Raw genomic sequence first — 14,402 nt, 5'->3', positions numbered from 1 at the left:
TTATACGTGTTTAGAATTGAATCGTCTGAAAACGAATCGTCCATGGTTAAGAAACCTTTGGATATTCCCATCAAATAATATTTCCATCGTAAAACTCATCATCGATATACTTATTCCTATACCAAGAATCATGTAAGATCCCATCAAATGACTAGTGGTGAGTGTTTCGGCCTCAGATCCTTGATTGGTATTGCGACTATCGAGAATGCCTTGCTGAATTTTTAAATTCATGTAATTCTTCACAATTTGAAGTTCCCAGTAGTTCTGAATTCCCGATTCTTTGACCGCTAAAACAAGTTTGTTGAAATGATGTTTGAGAGGCCATGTTTTCGAAACGATCGCTGTACACATTTGCCAAAACAGATCGTCTTTCAGTAACTGCATAAGACTAGCTGATCCTTCGTCCAGGAAATCTATGGGTCCAAAGTGCCCAAACTGAGTCCGCTCACCGATGTATCCTATATCGAGAGCGTACCGATGATCAATCATGTAATCTATATCCACTAAGCGATAGTTTTCGACTATTTTTTGAAGGAACGGCTGAGCGAAGGAATAACATGAATTAGATCAAAGCAAGATTGACCTGTTTTACTTACTTGGGGAGCTTCCATTATTGCGTAGATTCATGATATAGCACTTCCTGCTAGTAACATATTGCTTTCAGCGAAATCCCTTCCAGTATCGATAGGTTTCTCGTATTGAGGAATGGTCATAATGCTGGCAAGACCTGCACCGTATAAGTTTCCTACCATGAATCCTGCAAGCATCAGTGACGAAAAAAGAAATACGCATGATACAAGATCATTCCTCATGATAGCTGTCTGCTCCATATAGAATCCAATGATTGTTAGTACTGAATCGCTGATTGATTTGGGTTCTCCATGCTCAATGATTTGAACCCTTACTCGCTCCAAGAACCACACCGATAACACTCCGGCCAGAAATGCTAGGGCCACAGCGATCCAGAGATGCGGAGAAAATGATAAAAAAGGCGTTCGCCAAGGATCGACCAAGCGAGGTTTAGGCACCAGAATAGTAACACCCGAGCGACTGATGGATTCTGTGTAGGTGGAAAACACGTATGGTTGAATCCTGTAAAAAAAAAACACAATTCAAATTGGAAGAGCTGATCACAATCATTTGTTTACCAAAAATAAAGGGCCGCTACAGCGAAATCTGTTTTCCGGTTAGCAATTGCTCCAAGAACACCGGGTCCAGAACGATTGGGATATACGTCTCCCCATAACTCAATCTCATCTTAAATGATCATAAAGATACAAAACTTGAATAAGATGGACGAATTTCCTCATCTTACCGAAATAAGCTTCGATAGAGCAGTTATATCGTTGACAAAAGTGAACCAGCAGCATTGGTTCGGAACCATCGATGTATAACGGAACATCCTCGCTACAGTATTGAGGGTCACATCTGGCATTTGCTTTGTCAGGGGTCTGCAAGAAAGTGCTTATAGTTAAACTAAGAAAATCAATGTTAAAATAAACTACCGTCTTTTCGTAGTAACCGAATGGTGGATTCACCACGCTTTTTAAACGCACTGGAATACCACGAAAATTTTGACCATCATCTGGAAGAAATTGTTCTAACGAAATGGCATTGAATTGAACAATCGTTGTTCCAGGGGATCCATTTCCGAAAATATCAACGGTTAAAAGTTTCAACAGTTTTTCTTCGCTATCGGAAGCGACTATCAGAGTATTACGAAGATCTGGGCAAATGGAACAAGCTGTATTAGAAAATGTAATTATATATGTTTTACATTCAAGTTTAACATATTGCAGATGCATGCATCCGCTTTCAGAAGCTATTTTGAAATGATCGTTTCCCCAGTATAAAACCCATTCTTTTCGCAAGCTATCGCACTACATAGGGTAACGGACTTATTTTGGACCGGGTACATATTTTGGACCACCTTGCAGCTTTTTTCCCATCTTTCTCTCATATATCATGTTAATCATGAGAGTTTTGAACAAATATAGTTAAAGCTACTTCTTATGATTCTAATCATATCAAATATTCCATTTAAACAATCTGATAAGAGATAGACAATTGAAAATAAAGTTTTGATTTTTCAAAGTTGGGCCAAACCAAGCCAATTTCAGGAGGAAGTGCCATTATTGGACTCAATTTTCAAGAAGTTTTCTGCCTAGGTGTGATGAATTTAACAACTACAAACATGTTTACAGCTATGATAGAACACTTGAAAACTAGTTTGCAAGCTCGCAGAATCAAAAAAACTTGTTTTAATCGCAATTCGAGCCATGTCGAAAATAGGTCCTACTTATTTCCTTAGGGACTTATTTTGGATCACCCAACATAACCTGCGTATTAAACTTGCTGTTAAATGTTCATTAACGCAATAAAACGTTGTACGGCGATATGAAAATAATTATGCACACTATTTCTATCGCTAATTATTAAAAAAAATGGAATTTTCGTATTATTTATTTTATTGAAACGACTCGCTAAAGCCCAAAACCGCCCTCAGACCGGGTTCATTTCAATCGGCATATAACCAAGCCATTTATTGTTTTAATTCATCAGTGTTTTAACTTACTTTTTGTGCATTATGCTTTAAACCAAGTTAATCTTACAATCTACATTAATGGCAACTGTTTGATGAGCAGTTCTCAAAAATACAGCTAAACGAAAATATGAAAAACTGGACATGCACCAATTTTTTATTAAGTCATTATTTGTTATGTTTCATGAAAATTTTTGACAGTTTGGTCTAAAACTTACAAACATACAGGGTTGATTTTCGAGAATATAGTTGATTAGGTAGAAAAACGAAATATAAACTCCGTTTAAGAGAAGGGTTGGGAAAAAAACGACAACAAATCGGCAAATATGTAACTGAGTTTAAAATTTGTAACAGTTGAAATATCTCAGTTAATAGTAGACTAATTTATATAATATATTCAACTATAGCTATGAGATAGCCTTAACGTGATTGAAAACTTAAGAAAAAAAATTGTTGAAATGTGTAAAAATTACAAGCGAAAAAGTACTAAAACTCAAATTTTTCTGCCCTTGTGTTATGCAATTATTGGAAAAGAAAACTGTTGATTAATTTACTCCAACGATAATTTATTTCGTAGCACAAAAGTTGTTTCAAAGATAAAACTGAACTTTTGCGAATTTTTCAGCGAAAAGAAAACTGGCTTTTAGATAGTTACAAAAATCGCATAATTCTCGCACATTTGAATCTTTTTGATATCCACGAATTCTACAGAACTGAAGCGAAACCAAATCCACTAAGATTTTGGAAGTCAAAATGCATCAATTTGATGTTATCAGACTTTCTTAACTTATCATTGGGTCGTCTGAAGAAGATTTGCGTTTAAAAAATTGATCCTAAAGATACATAAGCCAACTGGCCAGTATTGAACACTGCAGAACAAATTTCGTCGAGATTGCAGTGTGCTGACGGAATTTTCAAAACATTTGAATACACTATATAACGGAGAACTTTTTCTGTTTTTACTCAATTGTTATCGAAAATTACTGTTTTAAAGCATAATTAGTTGTAAAAAAAACATATGGTTTTAGTAGGAAATATTCAACATACAAGTGTTCTCAAATAGAGGCTGGGGAAAAATTGAAGAAAGTTAGTTCAGGAATGAATTAACATGAACAAACAAAACTTTTTTTTTTGTTTCGATTATAGTCTTGACGACAAGAATAAGAAAGGAAAAGATAAACTGAATTATTGGCATAATTGCGCATCAACCGCTGTCGTAAATATAGCCAAATTTAGAAAAAAAAAACTTAATTTAGTTTAAGGGTGGTCCAAAATAGGTCCATAGGGTGGTCCAAAATAGAAACTTGGTGGACCAAAATACCGACCAGAGCAATGTTCCAAGAAACGAGTTTGTAGGCTTATATCTTGTTACATTGCAACAAACGACGATATATTTCGATAGAAAAAGCCTTGATCTTCGTAATGAACGGATAAAGTAGTCAAAAATTGTAACATGTACTTTTTTATTTAAAAAAAAAGCATAACCACTTCCCAAAGCGGTCCAAAATTGGTCCGTTACCCTATTGCTCTTTAGTATAACCAAAATAAAAACGAAAGAAGTCGGAATGACTTTTGGACGGTGGGAGCGCGTGGGATGGCTGTCAGCCGTCTCCAACGTTCACAGAAATTAAAGGTACAGTGTAATGTTATGTAAAGGAGCGAATGATTGGTGACAATAGATATTAGTTCGTATTTTAAAGATTTTTTCATTTTGTCATTATATAATTCTAAAGTGAAAGAAATGTTCACCTTTGACACTGGGATGTTCCGACATTCGTTGGATGAAACTATCATTGACGTATTCCGCCAACACAATAAGCACCTTATCACTGAATCGTTGATCAGAGGCATCGTGTACGTCGATAAAATGATCCAAAAACATCCAGATACTAGTCTCGAATGTAATAAACGATTGGCAACCATTGTCAACACCTTGCTGAAATGATTCGTCGAATCTGTCATCGACTGTAATAACCATGGCAGGAAGAATCTCGCTTATCACAACTGCATCATCCGAAGTCCGAACGATACAGGTGCAATAGTACTTCGATAAAACACCGAGAGCTAATTGGTTGAGCAGCAATGCTACCGAATCTGTTGCGCTGAATAGAGTTCGCGGTTCCATGACGTTTGATTTGATAGCTCAATTGGTATGACGGTTGTTTTCCATCAGTAGTTCACTTATGAACCCACTGATAAACGTTGCGATTTTCAGATGAGTTTGATTAATGAGAACCCTAACGATAGCGATAAGTTGTGTAAATAATTTTAGAAAAAAATTCAGCTCTTCAACCATTCATAGCTATTCATAACATTTAAAAAGAATTCTAACGATCAGAAAACTTTTTGCTGAGGTATAATTAGAAAATGCAACTTTGTTAATTCTAACGCGTGGCTGGATCCTACGTAACAAAAAGTGCCATGCGAAAATTGAGCCAGATCTAATCAAGGAAAGAGTTAGCGCGACGGGCCTGTGGTTCGTATGGAAAAATCCAACGAGCAAACATTTAAGGTTGATTCTCCAATTTTATAACTCGAATGAAATGGCAGCCTAACCGTATTGCTTATGCTTTGTTACTAAAATGCAGCAGGTTTGTTCGAAAAGCATATAAAATAAATAATCCAACTGAAGAATGGCGATACATGTTTCCCTTTTCTTATTCTCATCATAGCTTTTTGTGAAAATTTAGCAACTCGCCGTCTTTTGCATTTTCTGACAGCTTCTAATTTCAAGTTTATAAGCTTCAAAAATTAGAAAGATATATGAGCCCATATGTAGATGAACTAGAAGCATTTTCGTGAGATGAAAAAAGTTATAAAATTTTCAAGTTGAAGAAGCCTTGATCCTTTAAAAACTATGGGAGACTTAATCCCTTATTCAAGGAGCCCCAAGTATTGGCCAAAATCAAGCAAAAACAAAAGATAAAAGATCCATGTCAGTTCTCATTTCACAGTTTGTAAGTGCCAGACAAATAGAATTATTAAAGTTTGTCTCCATCCGAATGTTATTGCATACTTAAAGGCGCCTTATTTTTAGATAAACCTAATATTTATTCCTTTTAATCAGATAGTTACTGAATACATGTTTGTTTTTGGACTACATACATTTGGAAAACTTTTCTTAACAAATATTGAGGGTTGACTATTGCTTTGAAAATATGGCAGTATGAAGTTCATATTATTTTTATTATTTTTTTTTTTGAGATGGTCCCTAGGCCCATTTGGGTCCTTCCTCCACCCCATACGCTTCTTTTGAAGTGGGAGGGACATTTTATCCTTAGGATAATTATATTTTACATGTTTTTGCTTTTTCTGTACGACTTATTCGTCTTACTCCCGCGTATGTCCATCACCGTACAATTCTCTAACTGAATCTTCGTCAGATTTCCATCACTTTCATTGTATGATCCTTGTCAGGATTAGTCATATTTTCAAACAGTCTGTTTTATGTATTGTATAGTCATTTTCTTAAAAGTGTTTATGTTCACACTATCTTTGATGCTCGTCGGTAGATTGTTGAACATTTTCAATCCGTTGTAGAAAAGAGAGCGTTTGCTCATCTCTTTTTAATATTCGGCAGTCTGAAGTCTTGTGCTCTTCTAGTGTTGTAGCTGTGAATGTCGATTCCGTATTGCAGGCCGTTCATTAAATAGTATGGTAACATTCCATTTTTCATCTTATAAATAAACATTAAGCTGTTATATGCTATTCTCTGTTTCACTGACAACCACCAATTCAATTTTATTCAATTTTTGGGAAAGAGTTTAATAACTCAAAAAATCAAATTTTTAAAATTAGGTGATATAACAGCATTATTGTTTTGTTCTATTTTCACATTTTTCTAGAACATTTGATTTCGGTTTCGAAATATAGCAAAGGAATCAAGTATCTCCGGGGATCAAAAATCCTCATTCTTCCCTAAAGTTAATGATCCAACCCGACCAAACTGTTATTACCTCGTCACTAAATTGCTGGTCTGATGCATGTAAGATGTTGGTAAAATTATCTTAAAACTACCTTATACTTATGTATGTAAGAAGCTATTGAAAACTATACAAACATTGAAAAAGCGTTTCCGACGCCTCACTGAAAAGTTTTGTTAAATCGATCGTCACAGTAGTAAGTCATCGAATATCATTAGCATTACCCATGCGACGATAAACGTTACATTGAGAAGCGTTTTAGACTGCATGATGATCGTTCAAATCTTTACCAGGTAGAAAATGATAGCTGCTTTTCAAACATATATAAACGCATCGGAAATTGTAATTGACGGTTATTAATGAAAGCACCGTTTCCCTAGAAACAATTTACATTCGATATTTATTGAATTTCAAACTGTTATCATTTTTTTTTTAAACTAAAACTAAAGCTATCCTAAAATTAAACTAATTGTAGAGAGAGCGAATCTCTGCGATGGAAGACTGCATCGATTTGCCTCTGAAGTTGGAGATGGTTTTGTTGGCCATCTCTTCGATAGATTCAATGCCTGCAATCCGATGAAGATCTTCGGTGCTGTGCCAAGGTGGAAGCCGCAAAATCATTTTCAGAACCTTGTTCTGAATCCTCTGGATGGCTTTCTTCCTCGTCGCGCAGCAGCTAGACCAAATCGGAACTGCATACATTATCGCTGGTCGGAAGACTTGCTTGTAAATAAGCATCTTATTCTTCAGGCAAAGTCGGGATTTCCTGTTGATGAGAGAATAAAGAGATTTAGTGTATTTATTACATTTAGATTGAATATCTTCAATGTGATTTTTAAAAGAAAGATTCCGATCAAGTGTGAGTCCCAAGTACTTCACGTGATCAGACCATTCTAATGAAACCCCATTAAAAGTTATGGAATGATTTTCATTAGGTTTTAAAAATTGAGCTCTTGGCTTATGGGGAAATAAAATAAGTTGAGTTTTGGAAGCGTTAGGAGAAATTTTCCACATTTTCAAGTAATTCAAAAAGGAATTTAAATTTTGTTGCAATCTACTGCGTACCACCCGTAAATTTCGACCCTTGGCTGAAAGCAAAGTATCATCAGCAAATAATCTTCTACCTTTTCCTTCTGGTACATCAGGAAGATCAGAAGTAAAAATATTGTATAAAATAGGCCCAAGTATACTACCCTGAGGGACACCAGCTCTAATGTGTGTCCTTTCAGAGCATGAATTTTGATAGCTTACTTGCAAAGTTCGGCTAGTCAAATAATTTTGAATAATTTTGGTGAGATATACAGGAAAATCAAATCGAGCTAATTTAGCTACTAAACCTTTGTGCCAAACACTGTCAAAAGCTTTTTCAATATCAAGAAGAGCAACACCAGTTGAATAACCTTCAGATTTGCTAGCGTTAATCATATTAGTTACACTTAAAAGTTGATGTGTAGTAGAATGTCCATGACGAAAACCAAATTGTTCATCAGGGAAAATAGAATTCTGATTTATGTGAATCATCATTCTATTCAAAATAACTCTCTCAAATAGTTTACTTAAAGAAGGAAGCAAACTAATTGGTCGATAACTTGAAGGCTCTGAAGCACTTTTTCCAGGTTTCAAAATTGGAGTTACTTTGGCATTTTTCCATTTATTGGGAAAATAAGCCAAGTGAAAACATTTGTTGAAGAATTTAACTAAAAAATTTAAAGTGCTTTCAGGCAACTTTTTAATAAGAATATAGAAAATCCCATCTTCCCCCGGAGCTTTCATATTTTTGAATTTTTTGAAAATCAATTTAAGTTCATCAATATTTGTCTCACAAGAACTTTCAAACACATTTTGCTTTGAAAGAATATCATCAAATTCTAGGGAAATTTGAGCGTCAATAGGACTAACAACGTTTAAATTAAAATCATGAGCAGACTCAAATTGTTGGGCTAATTTTTGAGCTTTTTCTGAATTAGTTAAAAGAAGTTTATCCCCATCTTTCAAAGTAGGAATTGGCTTCTGGGGCTTTTTCAGAATTTCAGTTAATTTCCAAAACGGCTTTGAGTAGGGTTTTATGTCCTCTACTGCTTTAGCAAAATTTTCATTACGGATGAAATTTAAACGACGTTTGATCTCTTTTTGAAGGTCGCAATAAATCAATTTCAAATAAGGATCCCTAGTGCGTTGATACTGGCGTTGACGAATGTTTTTCAGTCGTATCAAAAACTGAAGATCATCATCGATCAAAGGTTGATTAAATTTATGTTTAACTCTAGGTATTGAAGCGGCTTTAGCATTGACTATTGCAGTTGTCAAATTTTCTACAGCCAAATCAATATCTTCTATTGAATTCAGTGGAACGTTTACATCTAAATTACGGTCAATAAAATTCCTATATCGCTCCCAGTCAGCTTTTTGAAAGTTAAAAGTTGATTTTAAAGGGTTTTCAATGAGACTTTAGGATAAAGAAAAAGTTACTGGAAGATGGTCTGAATCGAGGTCCGCATGAGTAACTAATTGACTACAATGCTCGCCGAAATCCGTTAGAACCAAATCAATTGTGGAAGGATTTATATTCGAAGAGAAACAAGTATGCCCATTAGGATATTCAACAGTATAATAACCTGCAGAGCAGTCATTAAATAAAATATTCCCATTTGAATTTGTTGAAATATTATTCCAAGATCGGTGTTTTGCATTAAAGTCACCAATAATAAAAAAATTAGTTTTGTTTCTGGTGAGTTTTTGTAAATCTCCCTTTAGAAAATTTTTCTGTTCACCGCTACATTGAAAAGGCAAATATGCGGCAATAATTATAATTTTCTTCATAGACGTTTCTAATTCAATTCCAATTGTTTCTAAGACTATTGTATTGAAAGAAGGAAGAAGTCTAAATTTAAGACGACTATTGATGACAATAGCTACACCGCCCACCTTGTCGATTAAGTCGATCATTTCGCAACATTTTAAAGAAAGCCTTGCTTTTCAAGTTATTGTCTAGCTTTAAAAAAGTTTCAGTGATGGCAGCAATATGTATGATTTGAGTTTTCAAAAATAATAAGAATTCATCTTGGTTAGCCAGCAAAGATCTAGCGTTCCAATTCATAATATTTAAACATCTATTTGGATCCATGAGGGAATCGTAAAGTCATAATAATTTTGTTAGCATAATTAAAAGAAGTTTGGAAAGCTTCAAACATTGACTTTGCTTTTATCATGAGTTGCATCATTTCCACCTCTGAGAACGAGTCTGTGGCGCAGAATCAGCACAGGTAACAATAAAATCACTTCGAGCATTACCAAGTCGTGATTCCAATGTAAGCCGAGGCTGACCGCGAACAGGCAGATTGGTTGCTGGCCTGACGTGTGAAGACGAAAAAGAGGAAGGAGGAGAAGAAACTTTCTGGAAACTTTGGGATTTTTTCTAGAAGTAATAATTTTTGCCCTAACGGGACAATCTATGAAATTCGAGGAATAATTACCTGCGCAATTCGCACACTTGAAAAATTCTGTTTGTGGTTTATCACCACCAAAAAGGCATTTAGATTTTTCATGATCAGGGAGGTGGCAATCTAGTTCTTCTTTCGAACAAGAATCTTTTTCTTTTTTCTATCCATCGCGAGAGACGTTTATGGTGTTTTCCTCTCAAAGCAGTACAAAGTCTCAAAAGTCAAAATTTCAGCCAATGAGGAATCAGAATGATTGATGTGTTAGTGTGCTATCAACCATACTTCTCTAGCATTTGACATTTAGTTCGGGTCCATGACAGCAAAATGTCAGGTTTGTTATGGGCCCACAAAATCGTGGGCCCGTAATTTTGATGGTTGTCAAATTCAATGACAAAGGATAGGGATGCCATCTCCCTGTTCATGATCGAATGAGCCGCAAAGCATGCATCTGGCATTCATTCTACAATTTTTAGTGCCGTGACAAAAAGCTTGACAACGACGACATTGCGTAATATTTTGAATGGTTGAAGATTTTCGAAAAGGTTTAAATTTGACTCGACAATGAAACATACACACTTAATCTTTTCTCCTGTGGTCGGGACGATTTCGTCCTGTATTTTCAACAGCTGAAATTACAGGACGATTTCAGGACAACAAAACAGCTCAGGAAAACATCTGTCAAATTCGCCTGGATCTTCGAAACGGTTTTCTCCTGTGACTTGCAGGGACTTTGGAAATTTTCCTGTGAGCTCGAAACGGTTTCCTACTGTGAAATGTATTCCGCTACCCTTTCCCCTGGTTCGATTTTTTTTTCAATTTGGAATAAATTTCAATGCATTGTTTAAAAAAATGAAACACAGTTGTTGTTTAAACAAGTTCCATATAATTCAAGAAACTTATTCTTCTTCTTTATTATTACATTTCACTTTTTTGCACATTTCACCATTCTTCGCAATCATAAGTCACAAACAAATTTCTTTTCTGAAAGTAGAAAAAGAAAAGATTTCCATTTTCTTCATTACCCAAAGCTGAATGGTAAAGAAACTTACCGATGCGCCATTCGATCCATGGAATTTAAATCCTTGTGCTCCTGTTCCATTTCCATGTCAGCAAATATCTTAATGGATCGACCAAAACTCCAAAACCGGGGCAAAAGAATACCACACCAGCCGAAGAGTTTTTCCACGCAGTTCTGTGATTTTAATGGTTAAAAGTTCACCAGAACCTGGTTCCGGTTGCACATGATGAAGAGTCGTTCTCAGCAGCCAACAAAATAAAAACTTCTAAAATTCACCAACAAGCGTACGGTAACCGCAGAAAATTACAAGTTGAAACGTTTGGCGGTTTTAATTTTCATGCCCATGTGGAAAAGAGAGAAAAAAAACTTGTTGTTTTTTGAACAGGAGAGCAAGAGAAAGAAAATTTGACAACAATTGGATGTCCCGTGATTCTGGAGAACACTGTCCTGCATTCACGGGGATACATTAAGTTTCTGTGCTCTCGTAGCAAGTTTGTCTTGGATTTCAGGAGAGATGAAGCGTCCTGAGATTCGGGTGAGTTTCCTTTCGAACTTCGTTTAAATTGAGCAGCTTTCCCGTGACTCAGAGATGCATGGTCCCGAGCGAGATAAATGCAATCTTAGTGTGTAAGACGAGCCTTTTCAAGAATTTGCAAATTATTAACCTGATCCTTTTTAAAATTTTATTTTTTATTTATTTATTTACAATTTTCTAGAAGTTGGATTAGTCTGAAGACTGTTGTCAACTGCTCAAATTGGAGATTTACGGATGTGCACGTGAATAACACTTTGTTTCCTTTGCCTTCTTCGGGGGTGGATGCTCAGGGTGGCCGGCTGGTGATCTTCACATTTCTACTTTGCAACAGGTGTAGGATTGGTTAGGGTAGGAAGATGGTAGGATGTTAGGAATGCAAAGCTAGAGGATAATTTCCTATCCTTTTTGCTCCCAAGAGTCCGTGTATGCAGGTTTTACCGCGCCTACGTCGCGTTGCTTTTGGTGATTGTCTTGGGAGTGCCATGCATATAATTATGTTTTGTTACGGCGAAGCAAAGAGACATTGAACCCCCCAACTAACCAAACTATCTTTATACCGTAAGGCTCGACAAGGTAGGTTGATGCCTCTAAGCTGAGTTTTCTTAAGGGGGGTTGAAGAGAAAAGATTTGAGATTTTTCTTGAATGTGACTAAATTCCTAGCATTCTTAATTTCCAACGGAAGTGAATTAAATAAATTCATTCCGCGATGTACTAAGCTGTTTTGTGCAAATTGTGTTCTTGTTCTGGCAATGAAAAAATTCACGTTTTCAGCGCTTCTTATATTCGTAGCATGGATGTTGTTAATATAAATAAGATATAAATAAGATAGATAAATGGATCAAATAAAGCTCAGGAGCAAAACCAACACTACTGATATTATTCGTGTTGGTTCTTTTCCTCATTTGAATTACGTGAATTGGAGAAAAACCTAACAAAGAATTTAATTCAGTTGTGATCTCATCCGGTGGCTGATCGCCGGTGAGACCACGAAGTACAACTTTAAAAGGACGATCACTTCTAGTGTCGTACGTAAAAAATTTGTGTTTTTTTATTATTCAAATAATTTAAAAATTTTTGAAAATCATTAAAAGATTCCGTCAATATACGAGCAGTTCCCCTTCGACCGATCTGAAAAGAAATATTCACATCCTTGATGGAAGTGACGATTTCTTTCCTAAAGGCATTGAAGTCAGGAATTGTGACCGTAATTGGTGGAACCTTTTCGTTTTTAAGAGTATAAGAAGAAGAAGGTTTCTTAGTACTTGTTCGCGCCAAACAGCAACTGCACGAGTCAAACGCAACGAAAGTGCTATCAATCCACCAGCCCATAAGCAGCATCAATAGATGTAGGGGAGGAGCGGGCTATATGCGCCTATTAAGCAGAACACTGATTTAATCAAATATCACATCGATTATGTGTACAAAAACTGTATACACGTGTGCAGGCATCTGTTTTCTATACATTGGAGCAATTTTTATGTTAAAATTTTCTTCTGTTTCCAAGAAAATTGTTATTATTATAAGTGTTGTCTAAAATGCCGAACCTCAAACCGTGCGGGCTAAATGCGCCTATTTATGTTTTGAACAAAATTGTTGTTTTTTGGGCAATAATTCCGTATAATTTCATTGAAACTGCTAGAAAGTAATAATTTCCGTACGACAAAGCTGAAGTTTTATAACAATCTATGTATATTAGAATTTTATGGAATAAAACAAAAGTTAGGGTTGCCATACTATGGAGGCAGTTCATCCATGAGAAAAACTTTATCAAATCTGTTTTCAGATCTTCAATTCTCTCTTAAGATGTTATTCAGAGCTTAGATTTGAAAGTTCAATGATAAAAATCATTTATTTATTCTATTTAACCTGTTATTTTAGGATGGAGGCATTTTACAAACATGATGGGGGCACACAAAAACACTCAATTATTCCACTATATAATCGTTATTAAACCTCCACAAAAGCTGAAATATGTTTAATTTCTAAAGTTCATTTGAGTAAGAAACAAAAACCATCCTAGTTTTTGTTTTAAGCTTTTTTACATATAATTTTTAAAAGTCGAAATATTACATCAAAATGTATCAAAACCTTGTATGATTTTTTAAATTTTTTTGAGTTTGTTAATTCATAAAATTCTTTTTTGCCTTATGTTCTAAGCGTATCACCCTCAAATTGCATTGATCAGATAAGCTGTCTAGTCAGCCATTCCATCAAACAACCGTAGGGTCATTTAACCCGATAGGCCCATTTAGGAAACCTTTCCCCTATTCTTGCCGCACGCATCTGCAATGATAACTACCAGGTAGCAGTGCGTGTGTGCAGTAGTATATGTACCTAGAAGTGTGGGCAAGAGAATGCGCAATTACTGATGTACTTGGTCTGCAATGACTGGCTGCTATTAGCCACAGGGTAACGAGACAAATCAGATTTAAGAAATAAAGCATCCGGGTCGGTCATACGTTATACAGTCCACTTTGCTCTTGTTTTCTTTGTACCGCTGAGTGTTGAATGTTTGATTAAAGTTTCCCCGTGATTATATCACTAATTAAGTGCCGTAATTTCATTACTGTCCGAACATCAACGTCAGGGAACTCCGCGTTTAATTTCGAACCAGCAAGTCTTCGGGGATTGGCCTCAATATTTGGTCCTTAGCGACCGGATAAAACCGCGGAGTTTGTGCGCGTTTTATTTGTGAACCCTTTGTGTGTGAATAACTTCTGAATAGAAGATCCTTTGTGGAGCGGGTTTGGCTTGGGTTTGCCCCATTTTGTGTGGATTAATTTGAGATCGGGCTTGGGTTCTAGTGAAAATAGTGCTGGGAAGCCTTGGCGGGCGGTTAAGATCTAGTTAAATTGAAGATCGAAAAATATTAGCTCAAGTTGTGTGGTTAGAAAAAACGGCAATTCTGTTCCCCGTGGAGGTCCTTGTGGACAAATTATATTT

The 14,402-nt window shown here is 35.8% G+C and overlaps 1 pseudogene; it reads right to left on the bottom strand.

Moving 5' to 3' along the window:
* On the bottom strand, positions 1 to 4,706 carry LOC129753120 (uncharacterized; annotated as a pseudogene).
* Positions 4,707 to 14,402: the final 9,696 nt, after the last annotated feature.

The sequence above is a fragment of the Uranotaenia lowii genome, chromosome 3, assembly GCF_029784155.1.
Source record: "Uranotaenia lowii strain MFRU-FL chromosome 3, ASM2978415v1, whole genome shotgun sequence".
NCBI lineage: Eukaryota > Metazoa > Arthropoda > Insecta > Diptera > Culicidae > Uranotaenia > Uranotaenia lowii.
This window is presented reverse-complemented; position numbering and strand designations above follow the sequence as displayed.